This window comes from Anastrepha ludens, chromosome 2, assembly GCF_028408465.1.
Source record: "Anastrepha ludens isolate Willacy chromosome 2, idAnaLude1.1, whole genome shotgun sequence".
NCBI lineage: Eukaryota > Metazoa > Arthropoda > Insecta > Diptera > Tephritidae > Anastrepha > Anastrepha ludens.
Window position 1 is genome coordinate 94,688,840 of NC_071498.1, and position 17,620 is coordinate 94,706,459.

Genomic DNA, 17,620 nt, shown 5'->3' on the forward strand with positions numbered 1-17,620 from the left:
TAAACATTTTTTTATTATATTAATATATTATTTTAGTAACAACAAATTAATATTTTTGTATAATAATAATTCATTTAATTTTGTATTTGAAAAAAATTAATGCTTTTAAAAATTATCTAAAGGTTACATTATAATTTTTGCATTATTCAGAAATATTCTTCCACAAATGGCGTATAAAAAATGTCTTGATTTGTGACGATTCCACATAGAGCTTTTTCGCAAATTCACACATTTTATGTTAAATAACAGCGAGCGATCCTACATAAGAATTAAATAATGGCTCGCAGAACACAAAAAAAAAAAACAAATTTGTGAACTAGTGTAATTAGAATTTGTTCGCAATATGGGGCATGCAAAATATCTGCCTTTCCAATTTTGACTTAAGCCTAGTACTAACTTCACAGCCGTGAAACGTCGCTAGCAACACGCCTTTGGTTTGCCGTAAAATGTTGCTAGCAACACAGATTATCGAACAAGCATCAATTTATGAGCATCGCCCCAGAGGCTGTGGGCAAACTTTTTTAAGAAAAGTGTTTTTAAACATATTAATATCTGAAAGCCTAGTAGCTAGTGTCGCTTATATATTTTATACTGTATAATTATTTGTGTATAAATTGTTATAAATAAATATATTAAATAAACAGATTAAGCCACATATATGTTGATAACAAAAATTAAAGAAGATTTACCTAAACTCTTTGCGAAGACGTTTCGCTTAAAAGCGCCAAATCTGCAGAGTATTTAAACTCAGGCAATTCATTCGCGAACGAACTGTCAGTTTTCGCTCAATTTTAAATGACATTCATATGCATTTGAAATATGTACATGTAAAAAATGTTGCTCGCATGTTGCGCGGTGTTTTCACGGCATGAACTAAGTACTAATTTGGCGTGAAATACATCTCAATGCAATTTGTATGGATTTTGACAGCCATTTCACGCGAAACGCGAACTTCAGTTACAAACAATTCAATAGTTTTTGACAATAATAATCTAAAACTAAGTTTTACAATTCATCGCATTTTACATAACTTCAATGCAATTGTCTCGTTTTCATGCATAAGTAACCAATGATAAGGGAGAATGGGGAGTTGTGAGACGGGTTTTGTTTTTGGACCCGTATTACTCAAAATCTTAATATTCTGCATATGTCAACGATGGAATCTTTAGTCAATGAATACTGGAAGCTATTGGTATGGCCTATTTAACAAAACTACAATTTTCCTTGAAATTAAAATTGTATATAATCATACAAAATATAATACAAAATACCAAAATGTGGGGAGTTGTGAGACACCATGGTTTAAATCAATAAAAATGACTTATTTTAGTTGTTAGTTCTTTATTAAGATGAAAAATAAAAAAGAAAAGACAATTGTTATAAAAAAGTGTATAAAAAATGCAATGCCATCAATCTGATGATTCGCAGTGAGAACATGTATAATAACCAGTTAGTAAATTGGCGCACTTTAGGTGCACAGCTCGATCGCATACATTGCAATGAATGGAGTTGTTTCTGCTTAACTTAAAACAATAAAAACTCAAATTTAACCAAAAATTTCATGATATATATACAAAAAATGCATGAATATTGCGAGGTACTTATGAAAGATGCGTTAAAACGTCGAAAAAACCGGTGTCTCGCAACTCCCCACATTTGTTGTCTTACAACTCCCCAAATCGTTTTTTTTATAAATGGCCGCGTAATCATAAACACATCGAACGTTCATGCCCAAGTGAATGTGTAAATTCAAAGCGAATAGGACAATTAATAACTTGTATATATTAACATTTGCAATTTGCTTCAACAACTGATCGAATGTACCGTAAAACAAATGATGAAAAAAACTTACCGAGAAATTCCAAAACACAGTAACTGGAGAGACGCGTCGAATGCGTGTAAATATGACCAATGCTAGCTGAAAAGAGAGATCGCATCGAGAACACTTGTTGACACTTAAAATCGAATGTAAACAAATGAATAATGCCGAACGGTTACAATGTCTCACAACTCCCCACTCTCCCCTACCTATTTAGCGTGAAGTGAACTCAGTCTTTGAGTGCTAACTCGCATGCCTTTTCATTTTCTTCAATATTAGTCGAATCATCTTTAGTGTACTGCAGTGTTCCGAGATCACTAGACTTGGAATATAGGAGATTTAGTGGTTTTTTGTGTTTCTACCTCTAAACATGGAAATTAGCTTTACGATTTACATTTGGCGAATCTGTCTCACTGTCTTTATGTCCATTACACCCAGAATCAGAGTATGCCAATCTTTTAGCGAAGAGTAGCAAACCCTCCATATAAAGTGTCATATTTTGTTAACCAATTTGTGGTTACGAAGATGAAGCGAAGTTAGTAGGCACTTCTTTCTATGCATACCAATACATAGACATAGGTATGTATGTACCTGCAAGAATCAGACTAGAGCAATTCTAAGTGGCACGAATGTAAAATGTGCTGAGCACAAAAATAATGTGTCATATAAAATCATATAATGTTATGTAATTTTATTTATACTCGTATACTCTTCATAGATTGCGCGAATAAATTAAGTGTTAACTTGTATAGTACACACATTGTGGTAAGAATGTTCTTATACTCGTAGTTGCATGGTTTTATGCTTCACATTAACTTGTTTATTTATGCAGCTTAAAGAAACTAAAGAGCTCAGACTATATATATATGTTTACTCATACGCAGTATAATATAATTAGCTTTACAAAAAAAATCTGTTCCTTAAAATAATTTTTTAGCAACCACAATTCCAAGTTACCTTTCCAACTGGCACTCTTCGTTGCCTGCAAAAGATTTTGGATCGCTAAATGGTTGTTAAGTGAAGTGCATGACTGAGAGGTTGTGCACTTTATGAGTGTATAGCTAACTTGGCGACATTCACACTCTCCCCTACATATGTACATGCATACATGCATATGTGTACACGTACAACAGCTAATGTGAATACATATTCGGCTTGTTAACTTTCGAGTGTCACTTCTTGAAGTGTCGCTCACTTGAGTTTGAGTACACCAAAGGGATTCTATGGAATATGAAAATGTGTGAATGCAATGGTGGTGATACTTTTTGACTTAATGAAAGGGTCACGGAAAAAACGAAGAGTTTCAAAAATAGAAATTTGCGGTTTGAAATATACAATTTTTGTTTGGTAGCACTATTATATGCATACATACACATACATACAATTGGCGCTTATATCCTTGTTGGTTGTCTGGCCCAGCTGATTCTACAACTTGTGGTATGAAAATTTTATGGTTTTCCACAAATGGTGGGACATAAAATTTTATGCCGCATTCGAACAAAAATGATAGATTTACCAGGTTTACTCTTTAACCCTCCGTTGGACACATTTTCAACTAATGGTTTTTCGTACTGGTCGAGGATCCTTTTTAAAAGGTTATATCCATAAATCGATAGAAAATAAAAACAGGAATCTACCGGAAAGCTCAAGTCGTTAGTTCTAATCGAAATATGTTAAATTCGCGACCAAAGTCCGGTTGCCCAACGAAGGGTTACATATATATACTTGTATATATATATATATAATTCGCACTTACACCCGCACATAATATGCAATTAGACGCACAATTCTTGATGCTGTTCCACAAATGGAGGGACCTACAGTTTTAAGCCGATTCCGAACGGCAGATATTTTTTATGACAAACTTTTTCAACGCAGAATTACATTCGGGGGCTTACCATTGCCTGCCGAGGGGTGACCGCTTTCGTTTTCTTCATTTTGGTGTTTCACGGAGACTCGAACCTACGTTATCCGAATGGTAGTCACGCACCAACCCATCCGACTACGTTGGTCGCCGAAGGGCTGCCACGTCACTCGGGAGCCGAATTCTGCAAGTTCATTTCACATGTACTCACACACTCGTCCAACCAGTCGATGTTCAGACGGCAACGAAGTGTCATTGGTTGATGTTTTTCATATATCACCAATAAAATCTCAGTTTTTTTGTAAATACAACCCAAGTAAGGTCAGTCCGTCAGCTAATTTTGTCAAATTCGATAAGAGCTGAATAAAATAGTACGCCTCGAAAAATCTTTTCACCATGGCCTTCGAAAAGCAGATGGTTTTTTATGAGCAGCTTTTTCATGGTGAAATACCCACGGAGGTTTGCCTTTGCCTGCCAAGGGGCGAACACTTTTTCCATATTAGCCAAAGTTTCGGATTATTTAAACAATTAATTAATGCATTATATTATACGAAGTATGTGCCAGTGGAAGCTACAACATTACTCCATCTTTCAGGCAGCATAGGTTTTGCAATTCAATATCTTTAAATATTTCTGGACCGATTTAGCAACGCGTTGTCATGCAGCAAAACCAGTTTGTCATGTCTACCGCCCCAGAAAAGCGGGCTGTTTGAGAGCTCAATTCAAACACATTAGCTGTTGGTAACGATCGTCAGTGATGGTTTCAGATGGTTTAAGGAGTTCGTAATACATAGATGACACCCTTCTGGCCCCACCAGATGCACAACTTTGAAGCATGAATATTTTTTTTCGCTGTCGATGGACCGGCTCACCTGGCAACCTTTTCGATGCTTGCGGTTATCATAATAGATCCATTTTTCATCGCCAGTGACGATGCGATGCAGAAAACCTTTTCTTTTCTGCCGTTCAAGAAACATCTCTCACTTCAAACGTTTCTTGATATCCCTCTCCTTCAATTGATGTGGCACCCAGTTACTTCCTTTCTGGATCATTCCCATCACGTGCAAACGTTTACCGACGGTTGATCTGATCCAACTCTTTAGACATATCATCAAGGGTTCGACTTGAGTCTTTATCCAATAATTGTTGTAGTTGAGTATCTTCGAATTTTTTCAGTGCTCACTTACGTCGAAATTGCCACTTTGGAAGTGTCGAAACCACTATTTACAAGTTGTATTGGATGGAGCGTAGTTACCGTAAATATTGATCAATATACGACATGTTTCAGCTGCACTTTTCTTCAAAACGTAATAATGAAGCATGACTTCCCGCAAATGCTGTTTTTTCGGGACAAACGTAGACATTTTTGATGTCCATTCCAGCAATTTATCTCATCATCAAACCTTATAAATATTGTGCAGCAGCCAAATTCAAAATTGAAAACCTGAAAAAGAACAGGGTCATCGTGTTTTACCTACTTGATATAGAAAAAGACAAGGCTGCAACGTCACACGCGAAAAAATTTTTACATTTCACGCCTTGGGCATTGAATTAATGAAAAGTCAATAACCCTAGTTGGCACGGTCCGAAAGAAGAAAAAATTTTTGTCTGTAGAAGCCAGAGCGGTATATTGTATTTACTCCAAATACCTCATAATATTAGTTAATGTATTATTTTCTCGGTGGCTGTAGTGATATATATCTTCTAAAGTTGATGCTCATTGTTAAAGTGACATTTGTTGTTCCGTTCAGTTGTGAGTTACAGGGTGTTAGCAGTCGAAGTCAAATTTTTGCATTTTTGATGTTAAAGACAATATCTCTAATGCCGAAAATGTCGATAAAATCACAGAAATAATCGAAGTTGACCGGCAAGTTAGTAGTTGTAGTATCGCCCAGGTCCTAAGGATCGACCATAAAATACCTAGCCTTTCAAGATAGGATATCTCGAATGTCGTGGCTCGTATAACCTGTCATTGCCTATTTGCAGGCGTTCCTCAAGACTAGGAATTTTCTTCCATGAATATTGTAAAAGTTGTAGAGATAAGGATGAGCAAGAAACAGTTGCAATTGTCCAGCCTTAGCTAAAATCAGAGCTGGTTTTCTAGGCAGACACTTTTTGAGTTATCTTATGGAAGACTATCTAGCATTCCACGAAGAAAACTAAATGAGGTTGTCGGTCCGCATAGTGGTATCACAACGAAGGTAAAGGAATGTAAGGTCCAAGTTAGTTGGTCGTACAGACCGACTACCACCATAACCTAACCTAACCTACTAAGTTAGGTGGTCCAAGCAATGGCATGGCAATGTAAATATTTCGGGTTTCATCTCATATATTTTGACTACTCCCACACGAGGCACTGATCAACATTGACACTGCAGTCGTCACAAGTTAGAAGAATTTACTAAAAACAGACAACAAATTTTAATCAGATTTATGCTGTTTTATGACCCATTTAGTTATTGAACAGTAAATTGCAGGCTTAAAGTGATAAAAAATTTCGATTAATATGCAGTTTTAAAGTTTCGTACAGATTATGAAACTCTCAGGATTTCTGCCTTTCTTCTTTGTTTTAACTCATTTTTTTTATTTAATTTTCCTTTAAACTAAAATAGTACTCAGATCTACCCTACTATCGATGTTGATCATAAACATCCCATCAAGGCGCAAAGTTTTAGCTATGCTCTAGTCGCTGGTCTCTTCGCAATACTCGCTCTCATCGCAGCGCTAAGTTAAATGCATCCTTACAAAACTATTAAAACTACCAAACCATTCACAATAGAAAGTAAACACTTATGTACTATTGCGAATGTCGACTGACAGTAGATAAACGACTGTTGAGCGTTTATCGATTATCGATGCAATTCTGATGTCGAGCGCTCGATAAATTAGCCACTGGGAATAGGAATCGCTTATTGCTTACAAGAATTTCTTAGTCGTGGAACGTAAATGCAAAGGAAGTAATAAAATAATGTTTTGCTTTTAAAATTGTAAAAAATTCCCTCTAATCAAAATTCACTGTCATAGAGTGTCCCAAAGCGTGCTATTCTGCTATGTATAAATGTATGTATGTAAGGACTTGCACCTACATATATTTAAAATAAAGACAAAAGCAGACACACAATAGCTAATTGGATTAAACGTAAAAATAATTGAGAAAATATTTCTTCCTTTCGCCGCAACTGATTTGTACCAATGGGTCCAGCCAGACCTTTTTAAATTTTGTTTCACTATTTTATATGACAGGAGGCTCTTTTATGTTTTACTGCTTCTTGATATCCTTGGTTTGGTATTTTAGTATAGTTTTTTTCGTGCAGCTAATTATAAAATTATATAGATATATAATAAATTAACTTTTCCAGTGAAAAAGTCACATTGAGTACTAATGGGTCTAGCCAGACCCTTATGCGTATAACGTAGTGGCAATATACTTTTGTATGCACCGGCCTACTTTATTTTCGGTTTGTGCATGGCTCTCTTTGATAATTTGAATTTGAAATACTGTAATGCAAAATATTTTTATTTCTTCATATTGAATGTGTCATTTGAAGTCATAAATTGTTGTTTGCATTCAAGTGGGGAATAGTCGGTGTTTTCAGTGAAAGCGTGTATTTATTGCATAAAAATGAGTAAAATAGATTTTATTTATGATAATGTGCCACGTAGTGATCCAAATTTTTATGAGTTGGTCGCAAATGCGTTGGCCGAAGAGATTGAAAATGAGAGCGAAAATGGCGATAATGATTCTAATTTTGGTGCCTTAGACGATGAAATAGAGTCGCTGAATATGAAATTGAAGTCGCGGAAGAATATAGTAATATAGTTCAGAAAGCGATGACGATTTCAATACTGATGTAAGTAACAACTTTATTGGAAAAGATGGGACAGTTTGGAGTAAGACAGTGCCTCAAAGTGGTCGCATTCGCTCCCATAATATACTGCGTTCTTCCGGTGGACCAACTATCAAATCGAATTCGCCTGTTGAAGTGTTTAATGCATTTTTTACACCAAATATATCATATATTATTATAAGCGAAACAAACAAGTACGGTACGGCAAAAACAAATGAATGGAACTTGAAACATCCGACTAATCTAAAAGAATGGCAAGATCTTAACGAAGCAGAGCTGAGGTTTTCTTGGTATTCTTATTGCAGCAGGAGTCAGCAATAACAATAATCAGGCAGCGTCAGTTTTGTGGAAAACGAACCAGATGCCAATTTTCAGAGCAACGATGTCTTACCGTCGTTTTTTGACAATATCACGATATATACGCTTCGATGACGGGCGTACTAGATCTTTTCGCTCAGAAACTGATAAAGCAGCACCAATACGCGACATTTGGAACTTTCTAAATGAAAATCTTCAAAAGAATTTTCGACCGTATAGTGAGATAACTGTTGACGAACAACTCTTTCCTTATCGAGGAAGAACAAAATTTACACAATATATACCTTCAAAACCGGCTAAGTACGGCATAAAAGTATGGTGGGCATGTGATGCAAAAACCCATTATCCTTTGATTGGAAATATTTATACCGGAAAAGAGCCCAATGAGGAGAGAGCAAAAAACCAAGGAGAAAATGAGCTTATACGTTTGGTTTCAAAATATGCAAACTCTGGGCGCACAATAGTTGCTGATAACTTATTTTCCAGTTTTAATTTATGTAAGCTTGGGACTGTCATACGTTGGAACACTTCGAAGCAATAAAGCGTGCATCCCACCCGAAATGAAAAAGCACAAGAATAGGACAATTCTTTCCTCTGAGTTTGGATTCCACAAAGGCAATGTAGCCATTTGTTCATACGTTCCTAAGAAGAACAAAGCAGTGATATTACTATCAACGGTTCATTATGACAAGGAAGTTGAAGGCGCCAAGCAAAAACCAGCAGCAATAATGTATTACAACAAAAATAAAGTGGGTGTTGATGCCATGGACCAAATGCTAACTCGATACACTACTAAAAGGAAGACAAAGAGATGGACGCTTGCGTTTTTTTACAATATTGTAGATGTGATGGCGTTAGGAAGTTTTGTTATATGCAAAGAAAATAACAATTACACTAAATTAGACGCACGCAGAAATTGTGTATGCTATTTATCGGAAATGTCAGCACTTCCGCAAATCGAGTGCAGACGTAACAACATACATGTTATGAAGCATTCCGCGTGTCGATCTGGAATTGAAGCTATTTTGGGAGAATCTAAGGTATGTATTCAAGAAATTGTACGTAGACATTTGCATATATAACAAGCACATTTTGCAGAAGCTGCCCAAAACCCTCACAGAAACCAAAAGTGATACCTTAGAAAAAAAACGGGATTGCAGTTTATGCCATGCTCAAGACAAACATCGCCGTAAAACCAGATTCTTCTGCCAGGAGTGTGAAGAAGCTGTTTGCCAGCAACATTCGAAATGTTATTACATATGTTTTAATTGCATAAAAAACAAGTAATTTTAATTTCAATATTTATTTTGATTTATAGAATACTCTATTTAAGTTTTTAAAATGTTACAATAAAGATAAACTGAAGTTTCCACAAAATTATGATAGATTTACTCCCAACTAGACCCATTGGGTCCCGTCAGACCCATTGGTACTCTATATGACAATTCACATGTCTGTCAAAATAAGGGTTAAACACTCCCGCTGTTGTTTGTTTTCTCCTTTGCAGATGTACATAGTCCTTAGATATACAAGTATATTGTCCTTTTATGTAAAGGTAAATTTTCGTAATCCGCACGTACAAAGATTGCACAGCATTCCTAGAGGAGCATAAGCAAAGACGCGTACGTATCCAAAAATGTGTATAGTTGTGCCACATAGTAATATTTGTAATTTAATAATACAGTAGCCGTCTACGTTTTTGAGAAACACGACTAACACCTCAACATGCGCCAAGTCATGCTAACTACAGTTAAACAAGCACTCTGTACTTCCTGGCTGACATAAATGGTATCTAAGACTTTGTTGAATATCTCAGTATATCCACAAAAGTGTTGTTACAACATTTCTACTATCTATCGTACTCGCATTTACCCTACAATAAAAGGGACTGTTTCCTGAAAATGAGTGAATTTTTGAATGGTGACGGTTTGGCTTTGTCCTTGGAAAATCTTTTCGTGTCATATATGGAATATGGCATTTTTCAAATACCAGCCGCTGCTGGGCACGGTGGCATGAATTCGAAAGATGTATTACAATAAAATCCAATTTTCAGTGACTTTGAGGTTTTCGATCGATTGTGACTTTCAGGCATCGGCCAGTGAGTTCAGAAAACCGCCAACAAGAAAAAGTCTAACAGGACCCCGATGGGAATTAGCCTCAAATACTGAAATAATTACCACTCAAATGTTATCATAGGAACTTGACGTTAGTGATTTCATAATAACCATTAAATCCAACTCTCGTCATGAAAATAAAGCCCGTAAATATGGACCCCATTAGGAAACCCCATAGATAGATATAGAAACCAACTTAACCATATGAGTCAAGTCCGAATTAAGGTCTTTGAGATATCTACAAATACGAATCGATGGACAGCTAGCATATAACTGAGCATGAAATAGCAGGGAACCCAGCATTGAGCGTTATAGGACCACTCTCACTATGTTCAGAAAATCACACTTTTGCTATCAATACCCACAGCCAAAGTTCTGTCGAAAATTCAATTAAAAAAGTAGTTACTTGGTTTGAAAAGTTAAATAAATATTTTAATTAACAAAATTCAAACTTATGCTTAACTGTGTCAAAGCCTTACAAAAGATCAAGAAGTATTAAAAAGGCAATAGTATAATCGTGAGTTTGCGACCTGATACTTTCAGTTAGTAAAAGGTTTATCTTGCGCAGGTTTCTGAATTAATCTTTCACAATTTTATTTACTTGCAGTTACGTTCCAAAGGCCAAGATGTTGCTCCTTTCTTGCCTTAAACCAGACTGAAGATCAATCTTACATAATATGCATAAACTGATATTCCTGGGAGCAATAAAGTGAAATAGCAGTTAGCCTGAGCTCACTATTCGCATTTTGAATGAGGGTTGCCTTAGCAATTGCCCAACACTTCGCAAAATAAATACAAGCCATCTGAATGGAGGTCTGGATCTTAAGAAAACCTAATTGAATTCCAACGAACCTACCGCATTTCATTTAAATATGGTTTGGGCAACAGCAGTGTTTTCAACATACAAAATAAAACGAACTGATACCAATATAATAGGTATTATGAAAATCAGTATAAAAATCAATAGGTGTCTTACCTCCGGAAACTGACAGCCTAACAAATATATTATTCAGTGCAACATTTTCAGTGGCATTGTCTAGATGATTCCAACTCAGTATAAAAAATCTAAACCTATATAAGATAACCTTCAAATCTTTTTGCATACTCAGTAATATAATACGACAATAATATAATACCCCCTTATTTTATGAATCGACCGACGATTGTGTGTGCCACTTTCGATGAAAGCTTTTCTCGTGCGTAAAAACAATCTCGTATTTGATATGAGGTTCTCACTTTTGGTCAGAAAAAGTCATCACGTGGCTGATACGAGGTTTTCATTTTAGGCACGGAAGTAGGATCACATCTACGACACGTTGTTTGAAGGCAAAGGGTTTGTGGCTTTGTTAAACTTGGAATTATTTGCCTGAGTCTTTTTACAATATGTGGACTTTTTCGTTTTTACATTCTTTGTGTTAAGATTTTGTCTGAGAATATGCCTAGTGAAAGCTTCTGTCGAATAATTTCCTATGACATTTCAACTCTCTCCCGACTTCCCAAATGCTATTTTATTTAGACTTTCCCAAACAAGAGATGTAAATGACCCTTCCGTGAGAGAGTTAACGAGATCAAATATTCTGCCAAATTATTCTTATCGAAATATTACTATATATACCCAAACTAAATATTTAGCTCCGATATTAATTTTAACCCTTTTTTCGCATTCTTAACACGATAAATGATAAATGATAACCTCTTGAATGTAGCATTTGGCGCAATAATAGCGAACTATAGCCCGAGGTACTGTGAAGAGTGTGTGAATATGGGATCTCGAGATTACGTTATTCACATATTGGAAGTCATATTCAACATTAATGCCGTAAGTTTATCTGCCAAATAAAGTCAATTGTATGAGTATTAAGCACATTTTTCGGAACTTCATTTACATTTAAGACCTTCGCCTACAACGAAACACAACCAACAATCAACGAGTACTTTATTACTATTCAAAAATGCATCTACCAAATCATATTTTATGACATCAACAATTCCAGAAGAATCATTGAATTCGAATTAGCTCCATGTAACTTTGAATTTTTAATAAATAAATGAAATAACATCACTCTGGTAACACTGTTTCGTGTCCGTAGAAGAGATTTAGAACTACTCGTTTTTTTTAGAACTAGTCATTCCATGAGACTGTCCATATTTCTACTCCATGTTACAAAAATATTCCCAGCCACTTATTACACTGCACTGTATTATTTACGGCATGCGAATGAATGAAGACGTGATTGTGGTTACTTATTCTGCACGCCTGTCACACAAAAACGTGCAAAAGTAGCGGTAATGACAGAGCAGCACCAAACCCATTTATTAAATCTACACAACTCTGTAAAGTTGAATTATTTTTCATGTACTGCTGCAAGTTATTGCCCAATTTTAAGAGGGCTGGCTGCATGTCTGCTGATGTAGCAAATTTTCTAGGAGCACTTTTCATTTTTCCTCACATACGTACGTTTTCGTGAGCTGTACTTTTTTTTGTATAATAATTAAGTTTTGATAGGCATGCCACATGTATTTAAATTACGTAGGCTCATCAATTTGGACCATAATTTTTTAGACTTGTAATTCTGCATTTGACATTTGTGTGAAATTTCACGTAAATGTTAGCATTCATCCAAAGTTGCGTACGTGCTTTGTGAAGATTAGAGAGTGGATTTAGATATTTTAACCATGTCTAATTTGACCGAACAAAAAAGTTGCATTAAATTTCTTTGCGGAATGAAATACCAGTTGCAAAACATTGCGAATGATGTAGAAGTCTTTCGGTGCCAGATTAAATTCGAAAAAAGAATATTTTTGAGTGACAAACACAAGGTAGAAAGGACCGTTGATGCTCGTTCCGGGCTATCATCGCCATCTGGGCGATTCTCATAAATTCTAAAAATCTAAGAACTCACGTATTTGGTTCTCAAACAGCATGTACATATATACCGTCGTAAAGCTTATACAGCTCATTGTTCCATCACCTACGATACTCGCCGTCGCCAAACGTCCAAAAATCTTCCGCAGAATCTTTCTCTCAAATACTCCAAGGGACGTACTTGGTCCAAAGCAGCACTTTTTAGTAAAAAAGATTGTACGTTGGATTTCAAGGTTGACATTATTATCGGTGTTAATGTTGGTTCCTAAATAAAAGAACTCTCTTAAAAAACCACCTTACTTTTATTAACATACCTGTGAATGCTTACGAAAAATTTTTACGAGATAAATAAAAAAAAAATTTACGCAAATAAATTGTCTATCCATTTTTTCCTGATGACCGATATCGATCCATGGAGAGAAAAATTAAAGCCACAGAAATGCAGTAAAATGTTACAGAAAAAATAGCCCAAATGTGCATCACTGGAAATGGTGATAATCTCCTCGATTTGTTTACGGTCATTGACCAAATATATTGCATTACATCAAATAAAATTTTAACCGGGGGAAAGCAAAATTGATGAATTTTTCATTCACATTATTCACAGATCTGGTGTCAAGTATAGATGGAACACCCTACATAACTACTCGAAGCCAAATTTTCTTTTTATCTCAATAAGATGATTTAGCTGCTATTGCTAATTTCTTCCTCAATAATATTAGCTACTTTTCCTACCTTACTATTGTACAATTTTATTAACAACCTTTAGTTTCAAACCAAAAGATTAATTTTTTTCCAAGTATTACGAAAAAAATCGCTAAAATCGCTGATCTCTGCCTAAAAGCTAAATGACATTTAAAACATCAAAATGTGGCATTTAAACATACCGAAAGTGAGAGTCTCGAGAGCCTTCTAGTTATTTTTGTCACTTCAAACGCGCAAATTTCCAACCAAATAACAAATAACCAAAATACCAAATAACCACATACGAAAGCTAATCTATTAAAGACGGTATCGGTAGACCAGCTGATTTATATTTTTCTTTCGCTGTATGCATCCGGTTGTCAGCATTAAATGAAATGAGGAAAGGCGTTGATGTAAGCTGATGCTTTCATCCGAGGAGAGGCCTTGAAGGCCATCTGCAGACTGAAACACAGTGGGAACTGGTACGGCCCTTGTCCGGCATTGGAACACAGAGAAGGCATGGACATCGATCCAACGGTTCTCTCCATGCCCCTTGACTCCATGCCATCAAGGGTCGTACTTGAAAAGAGATACAGTGTAGTGCTACCAGAGGCTCAGTTGTGGGGAGACTCAGAAAATGAGCCCGGCAAACACTGTTTTCGCATTTTTACGGATGGCTCCAGGACCGAGCATGGCTCCGGCTCTGGGGTCTACGTGGAATCCAGCGGGACAGAACTGCACTTTGCTCTTGGAATGCATGCATCTGTGTTTCAAGCGGAGGTGTATGCAGTTCAAGAAGCGATGAACTTTGTTGTGGAAAAACGATGGAGAGGCAGATCTATATGTGTCTGCAGCGACAGCCAAGCAGCGCTTATGGCCTTAGACAGCCCTCAAACCACATCAGGGGTAGTGAAGTCCTGTAAATCCAGGCTGAACTATGTCGGCAGACATAATAGCCTGATGCTAACATGGGTCCCGGGACACGTGGGTATCGCGGGTAACGAGACCTCTGACTCCTTAGCTAAGATGGGCTCTGAGGCCAACTTCTTTGGCCCAGAGCCCGCTTTGCCACTCCCCTCTGCGGCCATCACGGCCACGGTTAGCAAATGGGTAACTACTACCCACAAGCGAGCTTGGCAGGCTGAGAGAGGCTGCAGATGGGCAAAACTGATGTTACCTGTCATGTCCGATCGACTGTCGCAAACCCTTCTGTCATTAAGCAGAGGGGAGTGCAGACGGCTGGTAGGACTGATGACGGGCCACTTTCTGTGGGCAAAGCACATGGAAAGGTTGGGCATCTCAGACAGTGTACTCTGCCCAGCTTGTGAAGAGGAGGATGAGACGGCGGACCACTTCCTGTGTGTCTGCCCTGCCTTCGCTCGAATCAGGTTTGAGGTCTTTGGCACTGATGTGTTAAGAAGCGACCATCTTGGCTCCTTGGCACCACAAGATCTACTCAGATTTCTTCGGAGATCGGGTAGATTTAAAGAAAATTAAAAGGGAATCCAAGTGTAGTACAAGGGACTCAATTAATGTCTGAGTGCTGCACTTGCTAGTTGTCCCGACAAAAAAAAAAAAAAAAAAAAAGCTGTGCAACACAGTTCGTCCTTTTATTATTCGTCCTTATTTTCGCTAAAGAAAGTAGTCTCGTCGCGATAGGGGATTTCGCGTTAAGACGGGTTGGACTTCTCGTGGACTTACAGTCCATTTATCAAACATACGTGCGCAGCCCAAGCTACTACGCCCAGTGTCGAATCTCGCACTCACTTCAACAGTGGCGATATCTTATTTAATGTGTAGACATAAATCAGATCACGACAGCAGCTCTGGTGGACAATTATTTCCAACGCTATGTGTACCAAGAGCTCTGTAAGCTTGAGGAGTAAATTCTGCAAATAAATTGCCACAATTATCTTAGATTTCAGCAGAATGGCGCATCACGTCCTACAACCAATGCCATTATCGATCTTGTGTGCGTCAAGATTGGTAAACGTGTTATCAATGGTCTCAGCGATGTTAATTGACCACCGCGGAGCTACGATTTGAAACTGTTACACTTTGTTTTCCGAATTACCGTGAAGAATGAATTGTTCCTATTTATACTATTAATTATTAAAGATAAAACGAATACCAATACTGCCTGGGAAGCTAGATGAACCACTATTTCATTCGAAAATAATGAAAATTTTTGAAATTTTTGGTTTTTAATTAATTAAACATGTACTATGTAGACCACCCTGTATATGCTAACTAGCCCAGTCAGTATGGCGCTTTTGTACTGATTTTTACGAAGAATACAAATGAATGAAGACAACTCATTGTGCTACAGCAAGCCTGCAATTAACCTAATTTGAATGCCCCTCTCTAACTGACTCCAAATGCTCCCAAAAACTCTTATCAACATTTGCCATTTTTATGTCTGTTCCAACCTCTTCAACCATTAAAATTGTTGCTGCTATTGCCACTTATATTGCTTTTGGTATCTATGTAAATGCAAATGCATGTGATTTTCACTCGCATACATGCATACATACATATATCTATGCATATCTATTGCGCAGCGGGTAATTGTGGTTATGGTGGTGGCATAATGATTGTGGCCTAAACCAGCGGTCTGCAATGGTTCCGTTGCATGCTGCCTCAATGTCCTAAGCCTGTGGATGATGTGTGGTTTTGTAATGATTCAGCTTTGCGGCCTTTTAACAAGCAAATCCTTTCTGCGACGAATATAAGATCATATCTCTGTACATGCATACGTACATACATACATACTAATAATAACTGCATGTTTACGTGCGCACACTTGCTTGTATATTACTTATGTACATATGTATACTCGTAAATAGAAAATGGGAGGCAACAAATGCCAGACTTTCTAAAGGGCTTAGATTTTGACGGAGCTTTCCCAGCTGTGTGAATAGGCTAATGCTCGTATGTATGTATGTTGAGATTTATTGTAGTTGAAATATGTTGGTATTTTTGTTTTAAATTAAGCTGACTGCAAATTCGTTGGAGATTCGTTTTAAATGGACTTTTGTTCTCGCTTCTACACTTCATGCCCTTTATTCAACCTTTATTAGTATTTATTTTCCTCACTTAAACAGATGAGAGTGAGCTCTTTCTATGGAAAAATATTTATGTATATTATGTCTACTAAAGTCGACATGACGGAAGTGTAAAGTGAAAGAAGTGCAATTGCTTGGAAAGTCTACTCTTATACATCGTTTGTTCTAATACAAAACCGAAAAATGTAAGAATAAAACAGCTTATGGCGTCACGTGTAGGAAATTTTTTTTATTCGCTTACTGGGCCTCCTCGATTCGCCAAGCGTTATCGCCACATAGATGAAGCGACTGGTAGTAGCCTTGGAAAAGAGCTGCCAAGAACTACATTTCTTTGGAAGCTCTAAATGAGTATTAGTAAGACCGCGTTCATACAGGGACACATTTCAACAATTTTTATGGTCTCGTTCTCAATGTTGTTGACTAAAAACAATCCACCTCGATTGCGGTTACAGATGTCGAATCTTTCATAAAAATTGTCAATCTTTTTTGGCGAAACGGAGGTTCTATTTCGTTGGCTACGTCAATAATTCCTGCGATTGTTATGGAGGTAATCGGCTCCAAACCATTCCAATTTGCCTTAACTGTTTGACATATTTGAGTTTTTGGTTAACTATAGCCCAAACATTTTCCATGGGGTTGGTATCAGGTGGCTGTCAAGGCCAATTGAACATTTCAATCCCATTTTGCTATTTCCACTCTACACACCGTCGGCTTCGATGCTTGGAATCTCTGTCCTTTTGTAAAAGTCAAAGTTAGCTAGTATTTCGAAACATTCTTGTAGTTCACGGAAATAATACTTTTTAGTAAATTTTATTCATTAAAACTGCATTGCAATTGACTGTAAACGCAAAAATCGGGCAACTCATTTTTCGAGAAGCAGCTTGCACATGAACCTTAACGGAGTTCTTAACAGTTTGCTGTAGTTGTCGATTATCAACAGTACGCCAGGACCGACGTGTGCAACTATTCGCCGAAAAGGAAGATTTATCCGTGGTTATTACCTTTCTGAATTTGCCTTGGCTAAGTAATTTCTCAAGTATTC